General features: G+C 46.3%; 5 non-coding genes across 5 annotated transcripts; 4 read left to right on the forward strand and 1 right to left on the reverse strand.

The window, feature by feature from the left end:
* Positions 1-864: 864 nt before the first annotated feature.
* On the forward strand, positions 865-947 carry trnal-aag (transfer RNA leucine (anticodon AAG)). The gene has a single exon. It is a non-coding gene; the product is annotated as a tRNA-Leu (tRNA).
* Positions 948-1,623: 676 nt separating this feature from the next.
* Positions 1,624-1,695, forward strand: trnag-ucc (transfer RNA glycine (anticodon UCC)). The gene has a single exon. It is a non-coding gene; the product is annotated as a tRNA-Gly (tRNA).
* A 1,932-nt stretch (positions 1,696-3,627) lies between these two features.
* Positions 3,628-3,699, forward strand: trnag-ucc (transfer RNA glycine (anticodon UCC)). The gene has a single exon. It is a non-coding gene; the product is annotated as a tRNA-Gly (tRNA).
* Positions 3,700-4,853: 1,154 nt separating this feature from the next.
* Positions 4,854-4,936, forward strand: trnal-aag (transfer RNA leucine (anticodon AAG)). Its single transcript has one exon. It is a non-coding gene; the product is annotated as a tRNA-Leu (tRNA).
* Positions 4,937-16,170: 11,234 nt separating this feature from the next.
* trnag-ucc (transfer RNA glycine (anticodon UCC)) lies at positions 16,171-16,242 on the reverse strand. Its single transcript has one exon. It is a non-coding gene; the product is annotated as a tRNA-Gly (tRNA).
* Positions 16,243-18,660: the final 2,418 nt, after the last annotated feature.

Consider the following 18,660-nt stretch of genomic DNA (forward strand, 5'->3'; position numbering starts at 1 on the left):
ACTCGATGGGCCGAATGGACTCCTTCTGCACTGTATGTTCTATGTCTATTTGTGCACCGAGCATAACAGTTTCTACAGCTCGTCAGGGTGGCCGAGCGGTCGAAGGCGCGGGTTAAGGACGCAGTCTCCTCTGGAGGCGTGCGTTAGAATCCTACTTCTGACATTGCCTTTTTTTCCGCGAGGTTACATTTCTCCAAAAATTGTTCAACCCCAGGAAGATCTCATACCTCCCATTCAATGGGGAAGCGGTGGCCTCGGGACGCGAGATTCGTACTTAAATTCGTACAGCAAGACCCCACAGTCAGAAGCCCAGTTCATGACTGGATGATATGCTCAGTGACTCTGGTTGACGAATTAATACTGATACCAGGACCCCGGGTAAATTTCCACTTCCATTGTTGTAAATAGTCTGGCTGGTTGGATTGTCGGACGTGAATCAGCTGGCTTCTTCCAGAAAGATCTTCTGCCGCCTTTACAGCATGAACATCCTCGTGTTTGGCACTGGAGGCGTTATTCGGCTACTTGTCTGTGAAAGCAGCACCAGATGCAGCTGTGCAGAGAGATTCCAGTCGCCAGGATGCAACTGTCTCATTGGATCCTTCCCGCCACTCAGATCTTAGACTCTTAATACCTTCGTGGAAGGAACAGTTAGACGGCAGTACGGACTTTGTTGATTGGAGCAAACTGATCAATGCAGAAATGAGAGCTCCTGAACACACAGCGCGTTGGAGAACGATCGCACTCAGACGCAAGAGTCTGGCTGGCGTTCAAAAATAGTAAAACCACATCTAGTTTGAAATGAAATGAAGATGAAAATTAAATTTAAATCGATTTGCGCATGGAGCATATCTTTGGCCGCAGTGCGTCAGGATGGCCGAGCGGTCGAAGGAGTTGCGTTAAGGTCGCAGTCTCCTCTGGAGGCGTGGGTTCGAATTCCACTTTTGACATTAACTTTTCCTCCACGTGGTTACGTTTCTCCAGCAAAATTTGCAACGCCAGGAAGATCCAATACCTCCCATTCAATGGGTAAGCGGTGGCCTTCTGGAATGAGATTCCTGCTGATATTCGCACAGCAAGACCCCACAGGCAGAAGCTCAGTTCATAACTGGATAATCTGCTCAGTGACTCTATTTGTGGAATTAATAATGATCCCAGGATTCCGGGCAAATGTCTCGTCTCTTGTTGTAAATAGTCTGGCTGGTTGGATTGTCGAGGTGTCTCAGTCGACATCTCCCAGAAAACTCTTCTGCCGCCTTTACTGGATGAACGTCCTTCTGTTTGGACACTGAAGGGTTTTCTGGCTACTTGTTTGTGAAAGCAGCACCAGAAGCAGCTGTGGAGAGAGATTCCAGTCGCAAGGATGCAACTGTATAATTGGATCCTTCACGCCGCTCAGATCTTAGACTCTCAATACCTTCGTGTGAGGAACAAGTCGGCGGGAGTTCGGTCTTTGTTGATTGCAGCAAACTGATCAATGCAACAATGCGAAGCTCCTTAACGCCCAGCGGCTTGGAGAAGGACGGCACTCAGATACAGGACTCTGGCTGGGGTTCAAAAATAGGAAAAGCACAACTGATTAGAAATGAAATGACAATGAAGATAGAATTTAAAGTTCTTCAGTGAGCGATGGTGGTATAATGGTGAGCATAGCTGCCTTCCAAGCAGTTGATCGGGGTTCGATTCCCGGCCATCGCAGAAAACTTTATTTCGAAATTTTGGGCAGCAAGGTAGCACCGTGGTTAGCACAGTTGTTTCACAGCTCCAGGGTTCCAGGTTCGATTCCCGGCTTGGATCACTGTCTGTGCGGCGTCTGCACGTTCTCCCCATGTCTGCGTGAATTTCAACCCGGGTGCTCCGGTTTCCTCCCACAGCATAAAGACGAGCTGGCTCCGGGAATTGGTCATGCGTAATTGCCCTTAGTGTCCAAAAAGGTAGGAAGGATTATTGGGTTGCGGGGTGAGGGTGATAGGATGGAATTGAGGTCTTAAGTGGATCGGTGCAGACTCGATGGGCCGAATGTACTCCTTCTGCACTGTCTGTTCTCTGTCTATTTGTGCACGGTTCATAACATTTCCTGCAGCTCGTCAGGGTGGCCGAGCAGTCGAAGGCGCTGCGTTAAGATCGCAGACTCCTCTGGAGGCGAGTGTTAGAATCCTACTTCTGACATTCCCTTTGTTTCACGAGGTTACATTTCTCCAAAAATTGTTCAACCCCAGGAAGATCTAATACCTCCCATTCAATGGGGAAGCGGTGGCCTCGGGACGCGAGATTCGTACTTAAATTCGCACAGCAAGACCCCACAGTCAGAAGCCCAGTTCATGACTGGATGATCGGCTCAGTGACTCTGGGTGAGGAATTAATGCTGATCCCAGGACTCCGGGTAAATTTCCACTCCCCTTGTTGTAAATAGTCTGGCTGGTTGGATTGTAGGACGTGAATCAGTTGGCTTCTTCCAGAAAGTTATTCTGCCGCCTTTACAGCATGAACATCCTCGTGTTTGGACACTGGAGGCGTTATTCGGCTTCTTGACTGTGAAAGCAGCACCAGATGCAGCTGTGCAGAGAGATTCCAGTCGCCAGGATGCAACTGTCTCATTGGATCCTTCCCGCCACCCAGATCTTAGACTCTTAATACCTTCGTGTAAGGAACAGTTAGACGGCAGTACGGACTTTGTTGATTGGAGCAAACTGATCAATGCAGAAATGAGAGCTCCTTTACACACAGCGCGTTGGAGAACGATCGCACTCAGATGCAAGAGTCTGGCTGGCGTTCAAAAATAGTAAAACCACATCTAGTTTGAAATGAAATGAAGATGAAAATTAAATTTAAATCGATTTGCACATGGAGCAAATTTTCGGCCGCCGTGCGTCAGGATGGCCGAGCGGTCGAAGGCGCTTTGTTAAGGTAGCAGTCTTCTCTGGAGGCGTGGTTCGAATCCCACTTCTGACAGTCCCTTTTCTTCCACGTGGTTACGTTCCTCCAGCAAAATTTGCAACACCAGGAAGGTCCAATACCTCCCATTCAATGAGGAAGCGGTGGCCTCCTGGAATGAGATTCCTGCTGATATTCGCACAGCAAGACCCCACAGGCAGAAGCCCAGTTCATAACTGGATGATCTGCTCAGTGACTCTGGTTGAGGAATTAATACTGATCCCAGGACTCCGGGTAAGTTTCCACTTCCCTTGTTGTAAATAGTCTGGCTGGTTGGATTGTCGGACGTGAATCAGTTGGCTTCTTCCAGAAAGTTCTTCTGCCGCCTTTACAGCATGAGCGACCTCCTGTTTTGACACTGAAGGGTTCTTTGGCTACTTGTTTGTGAAAGCAGCACCAGAATCAGCTGTGGAGAGAGTTTCCAGTCGCAAGGATGCAACTGTATAATTGGATCCTTCACGCCGCTCAGATCTTAGACTCTCAATACCGTCGTGTGAGGAACAGGTCGGCGGGAGTTCGGTCTTTGTTGATTGCAGCAAACTGATCAATGCATCAATGCGAAGCTCCTTAGCCCCCAGCGGCTTGGAGAAGGACGGTACTCAGATTCAGGATTATGGCTGGTGTTCAAAAATAGGAAAAGCACAACTGATTAGAAAGAAAATGCGAATGAAGATATAATTCAAAGCGGGTCTGTGAGCGATGGTGGTACAGTGGTGAGCACAGTTGCCTTCCAAGCAGTTGACCCGTGTTCGATTCTCGGCCATCGCAGAAGAAATTTATTTCGAAATTTTGGACAGCAAGGTAGCATCGTGGTTAGCACAGTTGCTTCACAGCACCAGGGTTCCAGTTTCGATTCCCGGCTTCGGTCACTGTCTGTGCGGAGTCTGCATGTTCTCCCTGTGTCTGCGTGAATTTCACCCCGGGTGCTCCGGTTTCCTCCTCCAGCCCATAGACGTGCAGGCTAGGTGAATTGGCCATGCAAAATTGCCCTTCGTGTCCACAAAGGTAGGAAGGATTATCCGGTTGCGGGATGAGGGTGATAGGGTGGAATTGAGGGCTTAGGTGGGTCGGTGCAGACTCGATGGGCCGAATGGCCTCCTACAGCACTGTATGTTCTATGTCTATGTCTATTTGTGCACGGAGCATAACATTTCACCCAGCTCGTCAGGATGGCCGAACTGTCTTGCTGGAGGCGAGGGTTCGAATGCCACCTCTGACATTAACTTTTCTTCCACGTGCTTACATTTCTCCAGCAAAATGTTCAGGCCCAGGAAGATCCAATACCTCCCATTCAAAGGGGAAGCGGTGGCCTCGGGACGTGAGATTCGTGCTTAAATTCGCACAGCAAGTTCCCACAGGCAGAAGCCAAGTTCATGACGGCATGATCTGCTCAGTAACTCTGGATCAGGAATTAATAATGATCCCAGGACTCCGCGTAAATTTCCACTTCCCTTGTTGTAAATAGTCTGGCATGTTGTATTGGCGGATGTGAATAAGTTGGCTTCTCCCAGAATGTTCTTCTGCCGCCTTTACAGCATGAACATCCTCGTGTTTGGACACTGGAGGGGCTATTAGGCTACTAGCCTGTGAAAGCAGCACCAGAAGCAGCTGTGCAGAGAGATTCCAGTCGCCAAGATGCAACTGTATAATTGGATCCATCACGCCGCTCAGATCTTAGACTCGTAATACCTTCGTGTGAGGAACAGGTAGGCGGCAGTACGGACTTTGTTGAATAGAGCAAACTGATCAATGCAGAAATGAGAGCTCCTTAACACACAGCGTGTTGGAGAACGATCGCACTCAGATACAAGAGTCTGGCTGGCGTTCAAAAATAGTAAAACCACATCTAATTTGAAATGAAATGAAGATGAAAATTGAATTTAAATCGATTCGCCGATGGAGCATATCTTTGCTTACAGCGCGTCAGGATGGCCTAGCGGTCGAAGGCGCTGCGTTAAGGTTGCAGTCTCCTCTGGAGTGGTGGGTTCGAATCCTACTTCTGACATTAACTTTTCCTCCACGTGGTTACGTTTCTCCAGCAAAATGTGCAACCCCAGGAAGATTCAATGGGTCAGCGGTGGCCTCCTGGAATGAGATTCCTGCTTACATTCGCACAGCAAGACCTCACAGGGAGAAGCCCAGTTCATAACTGGATAATATAAGAACTAGGAGCAGGAGTAGGCCATCTGGCCCCTCGAGCCTGCTCCACCATTCAATGAGATCATGGCTGATCTTTTGTGGACTCAGCTCCACTTTCCGGCCCGAACACCATAACCCTTAATCCCTTTATTCTTCAAAAAACTATCTATCCTTATCTTAAAAACATTTAATGAAGGAGCCTCTACTGCTTCACTGGGCAAGGAATTCCATAGATTCACAACGCTTTGGGTGAAGACGTTCCTTCTAAACTCAGTCCTAAATCTACTTCCCCTTATTTTGAGGCTATGCCCCCTAGTTCTGTTTTCACCCGCCAGTGGAAACAACCTGCCCGCATCTATCCTTTCTATTCCCTTCATAATCTCATATGTTTCTATAAGATCCCCCCCCCTCATCCTTCTAAATTCCAATGAGTACAGTCCCAGTCTACTCAACCTCTCCTCGTAATCCAACCCCTTCAGCTCTGGGATTAACCTAGTGAATCTCCTCTGCACACCCTCCAGTGCCAGTACGTCCTTTCTCAAGCAAGGAGACCAAAACTGAACACAATACTTTAGGTGTGGCCTCACTAACACCTTATACAATTGCAGCAGAACCTCCCCAGTCTTAAACTCCATCCCTCTAGCAATGAAGGACAAAATTCCATTTGCCTTCTTAATCACCTGTTGCACCTGAAAACCAACTTTTTGAGACTCATGCACTAGAACACCCAGGTCTCTCTGCACAGCAGCATGTTTTAATATTTTATCATTTAAATAATAATCTCTTTTGCTGTTATTCCTACCAAAATGGATAACCTCACATTTGTCAACATTGTATTCCATCTGCCAGACCCTAGCCCATTCACTTAGCCTATCCAAATCCCTCTGCAGACTTCCAATATCCTCTGCACTTTTTGCTTTACCACTTATCTTAGTGTCGTATGCAAACTTGGACACATTGCCCTTGGTCCCCAACTCCAAATCATCGATGTAAATTGTGAACAGTTGTGGGCCCAACAATGATCACTGAGGGACACCACTAGCTACTGATTGCCAACCAGAGAAACACCCATTAATCCCCACTCTTTGCTTTCTATTAATTAACCAATCCTCTATCCATGCTACTACTTTCCCCTTAATGCCATGCATCTTTATCTGATGCAACAACCTTTTGTGTGACACCTTGTCAAAGGCTTTCTGGAAATCCAGATATACCAGATATACCACATTCATTGGCTCCCCGTTATCTACCGCACTGTTAATGTCCTCAAAATATTCCACTAAATTAGTTAGGCGCGACCTGCCCTTTATGAACCCATGCTGCGTCTGTCCAGTGGGACAATTTCCATCCAGATGCCTCGCTATTTCTTCCTTGATGATAGATACCAGCATCTTCCCTACTACCGAAGTTAAGCTCACTGGCCTATAATTACCCGCTTTCTGCCTACCTCCTTTTTTAAACAGTGGTGTCACGTTTGCTAATTTCCAATCCGCCGGGACGGCCCCAGATAATTTTGGTAAATTATCACTAGTGCATTTGCAATTTCCCTAGCCATCCCTTTTAGCACTCTGGGATGCATTCCATCAGGTCCAGGAGACTTGTCTACCTTTAGCCCCATGAGCTTGCCCATCACTACCTCCTTGGTGATAACAATCCTCTCAAGGTCCTCACCTGTCATAGCCTCATTTCCATCAGTCACTGGCATGTTATTTGTGTCTTCCACTGTGAAGACCGACCCAAAAAACCTGTTCAGTTCCTCAGCCATTTCCTCATCTCCCATTACTAAATCTCCCTTCTCATCCTCTAAAGGACAAATATTTACCTTAGCCACTCTTTTTTGTTTTATGTATTTGTAGAAACCTTTACTATCTGTTTTTATATTCTGAGCAAGTTTACTCTCATAATCTATCTTACTCTTCTTTATAGCTTTTTTTAGTAGCTTTCAGTTGCCCCCTAAAGATTTCCCAGTCCTCTAGTCTCCCACTGATCTTTGCTACTTGTATGTTTTATCCTTCAATTTGATACTCTCCCTTATTCCCTTAGATATCGACGGTCGATTTTCCCTCTTTTTACCGCCCTTCCTTTTTGTTGGTATCTACCTTTGCTGAGCACTGTGAAAAATCACTTGGAAGGTTCTCCACTGTTTCTCAACTGTTTCACAATAAAATATTTGCTCCCAGTCTACCTTAGCTAGTTCTTCTCTCATCCCATTGTAATCTCCTTTGTTTAAGCGCAAAACACTAGTGCTTGATTGTACCTTCTCACCCTCCATCTGTATTTTAAATTCCATCATATTGTGATCGCTCCTTCCGAAAGGTTCCCTAACTATGAGATCCTGAATCAATCCTGTCTCATTACACAGGACCAGATCTAGGACCGCTTGTTCCCTCGTAGGTTCCACCTAGGAAACTATCGCGGATACATTCTATAAACTCCTCCTCAAGGCTGCCTTGACTGACCTGGTTAAACCAATCAACATGTAGATTAAAATCCCCCATGATAACTGCTGTACCATTTCTACATGCATCTGCTATTTCATTGTTTATTGCCTGCCCCACCATAATGTTACTATTTGGTGGCCTATAGATTACTCCTATCAGTGACTTTTTCGCCTTACTATTCCTGATTTCCACCCAAATGGATTCAACCTTATCCTCCATAGCACCGGTGTCACCCCTTACTGTTGCCCGGATGTCATCCTTAAATAACAGAGCTACACCACCTCCCTTACCATCCACTCTGTCCTTCCGAAAGGTTTGATACCCTCGGATATTTAACTCCCAGTCGTGACCATCCTTTAACCATGTTTCAGTAATGGCCACTAAATCATAGTCATTCACGACGATTTGCGCCATCAACTCATTTACCTTATTCTGAATAATACGAGCATTCAGGTAAAGTACACTTATGTTGGCTTTTTTACCTCTGTTCTGAATCTTAACACCTCGATCAGTAACCTATCCTAAGTTATATTTCCTCTTAACCTTTCTCCTAATTTTCCTTGTCATCGAACCCATATCTTCCTGTAACAACCTGCCGCGTCGCTTAACATTAATGTTTTCACTTCCCGTTTTATTTCTTTTATTATTCGTGGTCCTATTCACTGAGCTCCCCTCAGTCACTGTACCTTGTACTGTCGCCCTTTTTGATTTTTGACTATGGCTTCTCTGCCTTACACTTTCCCCATTACTGCCTTTTATTTCTGTCCCTGTTTTACAACCTTCCAACTTCCTGCATCGGTTCCCATCCCCCTGCCACATTAGTTTAAACTCTCCCCAACAGCTCTAGCAAACACCCCCCCCCCCCCCTAGGGCATCAGTTCCAGTACTGCCCAGGTGCAGACCGTCCGGTTTGTACTGGTCCCACCTCCCCCAGAACCGGTTCCAATGTCCCAGGAATTTGAATCCCTCCCTCTTGCACCATCTCTCGAACCACGTATTCATCCTCTCTATCCTGACACTCCTACTCTGACTAGCTCGTGGCACTGGTAGCAATCCTGAGATTACTACCTTTGAGGTCCTACTTTTTAGTTTTCCTCCTAGCTCCCTAAATTCAGCTTGTAGGACCTTGTCCCGTTTTTTACCTATATCGTTGGTGCATATGTGCACCACGACAGCTGGCTGTTCACCCTTCCCCCCCCCCCCCCTCCAGAATGTCCTGCAGCCGCTCCGAGACATCCTTGACCCTTGCACCAGGGAGGCAACATACCATCCTGGAGTCTCGATTGCGTCCGCAGAACCGCCTGTCTATTCCCCTTACAATTGAGTCCCCTATCACTATAGCCCTGCCATTCTTCTTCCTGCCCAGCTGCGCAGCAGAGCCAGCCACGGTGCCATGAACCTGCCTGCTGCTGCCTTCCCCTGGTGAGCCATCTCCCTCAACAGTAGCCAATGCGGTATATCTGTTTTGCAGGGAGATGACCGCAGAGGACACCTGCACTGCCGTCCTACTCTTGCTCTGTCTTTTGGTCACCCATTTACTATCTCCCTCAGTACCTTCCACCTGCTACTTGTTTCTAGCTTGAAATTAAATGACGATGAAGATAGAATTTTAATCGATTTGTGCACGCAGCATATCTTTTGCGACAGCGCGTCAGGATGGTCGAGCGTTCGAAGTCACTGCGTTAAGGTCACAGTCTCCTCTGGAGGCATGGGTCCGAATCCCACTGCTGATATTAACTTTTCCTCCACGAGGTTACATTTCTCCAGCAAAATGTTCACCCCAGGAAGATCCAATGCCTCCCATTCACCGGGGAAGAGGCGGCCTCAGGACGTGAGAATCCTGCTTAAATTGGCACAGCAAAACCCAACAGGAAAAGATCAGTTACTGACTGGATAATCAGATCTGTGACTCTGGCACTCAGATACAGGGTTCAAAAATAGTAAAAGCACATCAAGTTTGAAATGAAATGACGATGAATATAGAATTTAAATCGCTTTGTGCATTCCACTGAAACAATTTACCATTTCCTCCGAAGCAAAGCTTATTTTATCAAGTCAATGTGCTTCTTAATTCCTGTTAAATTTTGTTTCCTTGCTGATGTAAAATCAAAAGAAAGACTTTTTGTCCCCTGGTTTTATATCGGGATCACTGGGTCAATTTGGTTCTTTCTGGTTTGGTGGCGTCCACTGCGAACAGAACAATAGACATAAGTGAGCAGTCTTTACAAATAGAAGAGTCGAGCACAAGGGCAATGCCGCTATGCAGATTCTTCATAAAATCCTGAAAGAGAAATAGAAAATGTTGGATAACTCGACTGGTATGGCAACATCTGTGGAGAGAGAAAGACAGTTACAGTTCCGAATCCAGTACGACACTCCCTCCCATTCTCTGTTTCCATCTCCATAGCTGCTGCCAGGCCTGTTAAGGATTTCCAGCATTTTCTGTTTTTATCACGGGATTACACGCCAGCTCTAGGCGGCTGTCATGGGCACGGTGGGCGGAATGGACTCATCCTGATCTGTAACCATTTTTTGATTCTCTAAACAAGAGTTAGCAACGGGAAGTATCCAATTGGAGAGTTGCACCCTGGCGTATGTAATCTCCCTCCACAGCTGCTACCGGTGCTACTTTCACAGACATGTAGCTGAAGAACACCTCCAGTGGACAAAACAGAAGGAAATTCATCCAGTGGAGGCGACAGAGAAGGATTGTGGAAGAGGTCAACTGAGTCACCTCGACTGTACTGTGGACAGCCGAAGAACTGATGTCAAGGAGCGGTTAAGCTCCAAACATGACCTTCGCCCCTCCCTCCTTTTCCTCCAAACTGCTCCCGAGTTCAGTCAATGAGACCACATCGATCGCACAGATGTTATAAAGTCCTTGCAGGGCTCGGCGGTGGTTTGAACCCGGGACTAATCGCATTTTACCGATCAGAAGACCTTAAGCGAGAATCATACCCCTAAATCAACGAACAAGCCGGAGATCAGTATTCCGCTGAAACCATCTCACCATTACCTCCCAAGCAAAGCTTATTGTATCAACTCAACGGACTTCTTAATTCCTGTTGAATTTGGTTTGGTTGTTAAAGTAAAATCAAATGGAACTCCCTTTTGCCCCTTGCTTTCCTTATCGGGATTATTGGGTAAATTTGTTTTTTTCTGGTTTGTTGGCCTCCACAGGGAACAGAACAATAGACAGAAGGGACACGTCTTTGTAAATAGAAGCGCCGGGCACAAGGGCAATGCCGCGATGGAGATTCTCCATAAAATCCTGAAAGACAAATGGAAATTGCTGGACAAATCGTCTGGTATGGTAACATCTGTGGAGAGAGGAAGAGAGTTACCATTCCGAATTCAGAATGACCCTGCTTCCCATTCTCTGTTTCGCTCAACACAGCTGCTGCCAGGCATGTTGGGATTTTCCAGCATTTTCTGTTTGTATCACGGTACTATACGCCAGCTCTAGGCGATTGTCATGGACACGTTGGGCGGAATGGACTCACCCTGATCTGTTACCATTTAATGATTCTCTAAACGAGTGTGAGCAACGTGAAGTATCCATTTGGAGAGTTGCATCCTGGCGATTGGAATCTCTCTCCCCCGCTGTTTACGGTGCAGCCTTCACAGATACTTAGCATAAAAATCCCTCCAGTGGACAAACAGGAGGAAATTCATCCAGTGGAGGCGGTAGAGGAGGGTTCTGGGAGTGGTCAACTGTGTCACCTCGACTGCACTGTGGGCAGCCAAAGAACTGGTGTCAAAGAGCGGTTAAGCCCCAAACATGACCCTCGCTCCCACCCTCCTTTTTCTCCAAACTGCTCCCTCGTTCAGTCAATGGCACCATATCGATCGTACAGATATTAAAACACGTGATTTGAACACGTGACCTCTAGCATTTTATTGCAGCAGAAGACCCCAAGCGAGAATCATACCCCTAGACCAACGAACCAGGTGTGCTCAACGTACCGCTGAAACCACCTTACCATTACGTCCCAAGCAAAGTTTATTTGAGCAACTCATTGGACTTCTTAATTCCCGCTGAATTTGGTTTGGTTGTGAAAGTAAAATCAAAAGAAAGTCTTCTTTGTCCCTTGCTTTTCTTATCGGGATCATTGCGTCAATTTGGTTCTTTCTGGTTCGTTGTCCTCCACTGCGAACAGAACAATAGACATACGGGACCAGTTTTTATAATTAGAAGCGCCGAGCACAAGGGCAATGCCGCTATGGCGATTCTTCATAAAATCCTGAAACAGCAATAGAAAATGGTGGATAACTCGGATGGCCGGGCAACACCTGTGGAGGGAGAAAGAGAGTTACAGTTCCGAATCCAGTCGGATCCTCCTTCCCATTCTCTGTTTCCCTCCCCACATCTGCTGCCAGGCCTGTTGAGATTTTACAGCATTTTCTGTCTTCATCACAGGCCTACACGCCAGCTCCAGGCGACTGACATGGACACGGTGGGCGGAATGGACTCACGCTGATCTTTAACCATTCTATGATTCTCTAAACGAGCGTGTAAGTTCTGAGCAACGAGAAGTATCCAATTGGAGAATTGCATCCTGGCGACTGGAATCTCTCTCCCCCGCTGCTTCCGGGGCTGCTTTCACAGGCACGTAGCCGAGAAACACCTCCAGTGGACAAACAGGAGGAATTTCACCCAGTGGAGGCGGCAGAGGAGGGTTCTGGGCGAGTGTATCAGTGCCTGTCACTGTCTGTAAGTGTGCGATTGTATCAGTCAGTGTCTGTGACTGTGAGTGTATGAAAATGAAATGAAATGAAAATCGCGTATTGTCACAAGTAAGCTTCAAATGAAGTTACTGTGAAAAGCCCCTAGTCGCCACATTCCGGCGCCTGTTCGGGGAGGCTGTCACGTGAATTGAACTGTGCTGCTGGCCTGCCTTGGTCTGCTTTCAAAGCCAACGATTTAGCCCTGTGCTAAACAGCCACACGCTGATTGGATGTATCAGCGTGTGTAAATGTCTGTGAGTTGTGATTGTAACTGTCAGTATCTGTTAATGCCTGTTTGTGTGTGATTGTAGCTATCAGTGTATTTCAGTGTATGTGAGTTGTGATTGTATCTTTCAGTGTTTGATACTGTGTGTGAATGTACAATTGTATCTGTCAGTGTGGGTTACTGTCTGTAAGTGTCTGATTGTATCTGTCAGTCTCAGTTCTTAACTGTGAGTGTGATTTACCTGTCAGATTGTTACTTTCTGTCAGTCTCTGTTGCTGTCAGTATCTGTCAGTGTCTGAAAATACTGCAAATTGTTATTCGTCCTCTCCATAATGCTCATAATTGAAAACAGACACTTCTCTAATTGTTACAGTGCTCCAGGAGATCCGACACGCAGACTATAGAATTGGTGGATTCTATGGACTACTTCATGCAACATTATTTGTTTGTCTCTGAAATCCATTCTCACTCCTGTACTCGTCCAGATTTCACTTAAAAACATTTCTGCTATTCGTCTTAATTGATCCTCAAGATAAACACTTCCAAATTCTACCAACTCCATTGGGAAATACATGAATATAGATTGTTTAAATTTTACTTACTTCTAACACCTCTCAGTCCTGCCGATCACATTCTATCACCGGTTCTTCATGTTGACCTGTTTCTGCAACACCAACAGTTCATGTGAATCTCCCCCGCTCTGTTGCGGTTCTGTGTCGTGGCCAATAGATGTCAGCACACTCTGGTGGAACGAAGTTCGCAGGTCAGAGTGACACACAACTGATAACAATTGTTTATATTATATTGAACTTGGGACGGCGGGATTTATGAGAACATAATATTTGGTGATGATCTTTTCTTATATTTTGGTTGTGTTGAATCCGTCAACATGTTGTATGTGGGAGTGAGGTGCATTCGCTCTGCCCTTCTCTGGTCCCGTTTGTAAATGGGGGATTCCTGTCACTCTCAGGTAATGAGTGAGAGTGAAAGAGACAATCTGAACCTGACAGTCTTCGTCACTATATGTGCCTGTGGATACGTTGTCAGTGGAACCGCTCCTTGACACCAGTTCTTCGGCTACCCACAGTACAGTTGAGGTTACCGGGATGACTTCTCCACTAATTCTCTTCAGCCAGCTCTCCAGGATGAACCTCCTCCTGTTTGTAGACGGGAGGGGTTCTTTAGCTACTTGCCTGTAAGAAGATCGCGTATTAAAATTCAATAAAGTAAAGGAGTTGTATCATGTGGTTAATGAGATGCACAATAATCCATTGTACTCTACACACGTGGAATGAAATCCCATCCTCGTCTGTAATGTGTCTGTTGTGTCTCTGTTTGGTCCACTTCATGAGCAAAAAGTAAAAATGCTGTGATTTTTAGCATTTGTTCAAGGGCTTGGAGGATGGTGAATTCGTCCAACACTGTCCATGTTGATACCACGTTATAAAAAGGTGAGAACGTTACTTATTTCACTCCCTGCCCTAATTGCGCATAAATCCTGAGTTCGAAATTGCTTCTTCCTCTCAATTTGAAACTCACAAAGTCGCGCAAAAGATAAGTTCATAAGGTATAGGAGCAGAACTAAGCCATTAGACCGATCGAGTCTGCACGCCATTCTATCATGGCTGAGTTGTTCCTCATCTGCTACCTACAAAGTTACAGATGAAGTGGTCGATTGCAATATCAGCCAGAGCACCTCCTCCCGAGAACACACGTCTTCGGAGCGGGAGTAGGCAATTTAGCCTACTGAGCCTAACACCTTCCATGTGATCCTGGCTTATGCCATCCTGGCCTCAACTCCACCATCCTGCCCGTTCTCCATAACCCATCAACTCATTACCAATAAACATCTCTCTAACCCCTCCTTAACTTTACTCACTCTCCCTGTATGCAACGCACCCTGGGGTAACGAATTCCACAGAATCACAACCCTTTGGGAGAAGTAGTTTTTCCTCAAATCATTTTTAAATTTGCAATCTCTTATTCTTAAACTATGACCTCTCGTTTTAGAATGCCCCATAAGAGGAAGCATCAGCCCCACGTCTACTTTATCCATACCTTTTGGCATCTTATACACCTCAATTAGATAATTGCGCATAGATTCTGAGTGAGAAACTGTTGGCCAGTCTTCCTCAGTTTTAAACTCATGGTGTCGCGCAAAATCATCCGATACAACTATTACTGCGATGGCCGGGATCCGAACCCGGTACAACTGCTTGGAAGAAAGCTGTGCTGACCACTGCACCACCATCGCTGCATTTCCAAATTTGAACACCAGGTGGAATAGATGGAGGCCGATACTTTCCATCTGTTCATGGATGCAAAACGAGTGAGGACACATTAACTTGCGCGCTTGTGGGCCGCGGTAAAGGTGATCGACGGATAATCTATTGTGCTCTGCACACGTGGGTTCGAATCCCATACTCCTCGAAATTGTATCCACTGTTTCCGCGAAATGTGACTCATTCTTCCAAGGTGGATCCACAATCACTGATGTGACAGTCTATTACAAGTTGTCAGGCCAGAATGCATCCAGTTGGGTTAGAGGAGGGAGGAACGGAGGCAGACGTGTTTGGGGCTGAACAGCTCATTGACACCAGTTCTTCTTCGGCTACCCACAGTCTCGGCGAGGTGACCGGGTTGACTTCTCCCACAATTACCTTCTGCTACCTCTCCTGGATTAATTTCATTCTATTTGTCCACTGGAGGAGTGCGTCGGCTGCTTGTCTGTGAGAAGATCGGACATTAATGTTTCATGAAGTAAAGTAGTTGTACCACGTGGTTAAGGGGCTGCACAATAATCCTTTACGCTCTGCGCACGTGGGTTCGAATCCCATCCTCGGCTGAAACGTGTCTGCTGTGTCTCTGTTTGGTCCATGTCACGAGCATAAAGTAAAAATGCTGTGATGTTTAGCTTTTGTTTAAGGGCTTGGGGGTGGTTAATAGTCGAACACTATTCATGTTGAAATCACATTACAAATAGCTGAGAAAATTACTTATTTAACTCACTGCTCTAATTGCGCATAAATTCTGATTTGGAAACTGTTTCTTCCCCTCAGTTTGAAACTCACGAAGTCGCGCAAAAGTTACGTTCATAAAATATCAGGAGCAGAATTAAGCCATTAGACACATCGAGTCTGCCCCGCCATTCTATCGTGCTGATATGTTCCTCATCTGCTACCGACAATGTTTCAGATGAAGAGGTCGATTGCGCTTTAGCCAGAACACATCCTCTCTGGAAAACAAGACTTCGGAGCTGGAGTAGGCAATTTAGCTTCGTGAGCCGAACACATTTCATGTGATCTTGGCTGATCCCATCCTGGCCTCAACTCCACCGTCTGGCCCGTTCTCCACAACCCTTCAACTCCTCACCAATAAAAATCTCTCTAACACGTCATGAAATTTACTCAGTCTCCTTGCATCCAACACACTCTGGGGTACCGAATTCCACAGACTCACACCCTTTGCGAGAAGTAGTTTTTCCTCCACTCTTTTTTAATTTGCGATCTTTTATTCTAAGGTCACGACCTCTCGTTTTAGAATGCGCCACAAGAGGAGGCATCAGCTCCATGTCTACCTTTCTGGACCTTTTGGCATCTGATACACCTCAGTTAGATAATTACACATACATTCAAGTGAGAAACTGTTGACCAGTTTTTCTCAGTTTGAAACTCACGATGTCAAGACATCCGAGCTAACAATTACTGCGATGGCCGGGAATCGAACCCGAATCAACTGCTTGGAAGGCAACTGTGCTCACCACTATACCACCATCGCTTCATTTCCATCGTTGAACACCAGTATGAAACGAACGAGGCAGATAATTTCCATCAGTTCATGGATGCAAAACAAATTGAGACGTATTGGCGTCTGAACCTGTGGGACGAAGTGGCTGAGTGATTAAAGCGATGGACTGTTTATCTTTTGTGCTGTGTACACGTGGGTTCGAATCCCGTCCTCGTCGATTTTTCATCCACACATTTTTCGGAAGTGGAATTCAGTTTTCCACGATCGATCTGCAATCACTGATGTGACAATCCTTTCCAGTTTGTCAGGCCAGATTGCATCGAGTTGGATTCAAGGGAGGAATGGAGGCAGACGTGTTTGGGGCTTAGCCGCTCATTGCCACCAGTTCTTCGGCTACCCACAGTGCAGTCGAGGTGATCGGATTGACTTCTCCCATAATTCCCTTCTGACGATTCTACTGGATGAACTCCCTCCTGTTTGGACACTGGAGGGGTTCTTCGGCTACTAGTATGTGAAAGTAGCACCGGAAGCAGCTGTGGAGAGAGATTTCAGTCGCCAGGTTGCAACGCTCCATTTGGATGCGTCACGTCGCTCAGATCTTGGACTCTCAATACCTTGGTGTGAGGAACAGGTAGAGTGGGAATTCGCTCCGTGCTGATTGGTGAAAACTGACCAATGCAGCTTTGAGCAGCTCCTTTATGCCCTGCGGCTTGGAGAAGGGTGGCACTCAGATACAGGACTCTGGCGGGGGTTGAGAAATAGGAAAAGCGTCACTGCGTCGAGGTCCCAAGTTCGATCCTGTTCTGGGTAGTTGTCCGCGTAGAGCTTACACATTCGCCCCGTGTTGGTGTGTTGGCATTTGGAGTATTGCATACAGTTCTGGTCACCGCATTATAGGAAGGACGTGGAGGCTTTGGAGCGGGTGCAGAGGAGATTTACCAGGATGTTGCCTGGTATGGAGGGAAAATCTTATGAGGAAAGGCTGATGGACTTGAGGTTGTTTTCGCTGGAGAGAAGAAGGTTAAGAGGAGACTTAATAGAGGCATACAAAATGATTAGGGGGTTGGATAGGGTGGACAGTGAGAGCCTTCTCCCGCGGATGGAAATGGCTGGCACGAGGGGACATAACTTTAAACTGAGGAGTAAGAGATATAGGACAGAGGTCAGAGGTAGGTTCTTTACGCAAAGAGTAGTGAGGCCGTGGAATGCCCTACCAGCTACAGTAGTGAACTCGCCAACATTGAGGGCATTTAAAAATTTATTGGATAAACATATGGATGATAATGGTATAGTGTAGGTTAGATGGCTTTTGTTTCGGTGCAACATCGTGGGCCGAAGGGCCTGTACTGCGCTGTATTGTTCTATGTTCTATTTTCTATGTTCTATCACCCAAAGATGTGCCAAGTAGGTGGATTGAACACGCTAAATTGCCGCTTAGTTGGAAAAAATGTATTAGGTGCTCTAAATTTATTTTAAAAATAAATAAATGGGAAAAGCAGATCTAACTTGAAATGAAATGGCGTTGAAAATATAATTTAAATCGATTTGTATCTTCTATCGCAACGTGTTCTGATGGTTGGGCGGCCAAAGGCGCTGTGTTAAAGTCGAAGCCTACTCTGGTGCTCTGGGTTCGAATTCCACTCCTGATATGGACTTGTGTTCCACGAGGTTACATTTCTCGAGCAAGATTTTCAAACCTGGGAAGATCTAATACCTCCCATTCAAGGGAAATCCTAGGTCTCAGGACATGCCTAACCTGTTGAGATTTTACAGCATTTTCTCCGTGGTTCCCTATGTTGTAATGCTGTCTCCTTCATTCCTGGGACAAATGTCGGGATGGTAGGTATTTGCTGCAAAGCCAACAGGAACGTGCGTTATGTTTACTTTTGGTGTGAGTGAGAATGTATACAGCAGAGAACAACCTCGAACTAGGGCTAATGGCCCAGCACGGTTCCGCTGCGGTCCTCTGCTCCTTAAACCAGGAGCTACGGCATTACTGCCCTGCGGTAGCCAGACAACTATGCACTTCCTCATTTTTTCTTTCACCAAGAACACACGTTTGAGCACACTGACTCTGGTCAGCATCGTTCAGATATTTTAGTTTCGTGCTGAATGGTTGGTCTGTGAAGGATCTGTGATTTCTTCTGTGCCGTTGTTCTGATGGGAAAGTGGGAGCGACTGGAAACACCTTCACAGGAGGAAGTTCGTGGCGGCAGTTTCACCTCTCTGGGAACATTGATCAACCTGTTACCGATTTCATCAAACTTTGCCTCAAGTCCGATCACAGACAGACTCAACCACGAGGAGAGTGGCGCAGCGGAAGCGTGCTGGGCCCAGTGCATTCTCACTCACACCAAAAGCAAACAAGTCGCTGTCACCCAGCAGCACATCTGCCGTTTTGTTTATTAGTATCAAAGTTTTGCTTTCAGTCCGATCCGCTCCTTGACA

This window comes from Scyliorhinus torazame, chromosome 24 (genome assembly GCF_047496885.1).
Source record: "Scyliorhinus torazame isolate Kashiwa2021f chromosome 24, sScyTor2.1, whole genome shotgun sequence".
Lineage (NCBI taxonomy): Eukaryota > Metazoa > Chordata > Chondrichthyes > Carcharhiniformes > Scyliorhinidae > Scyliorhinus > Scyliorhinus torazame.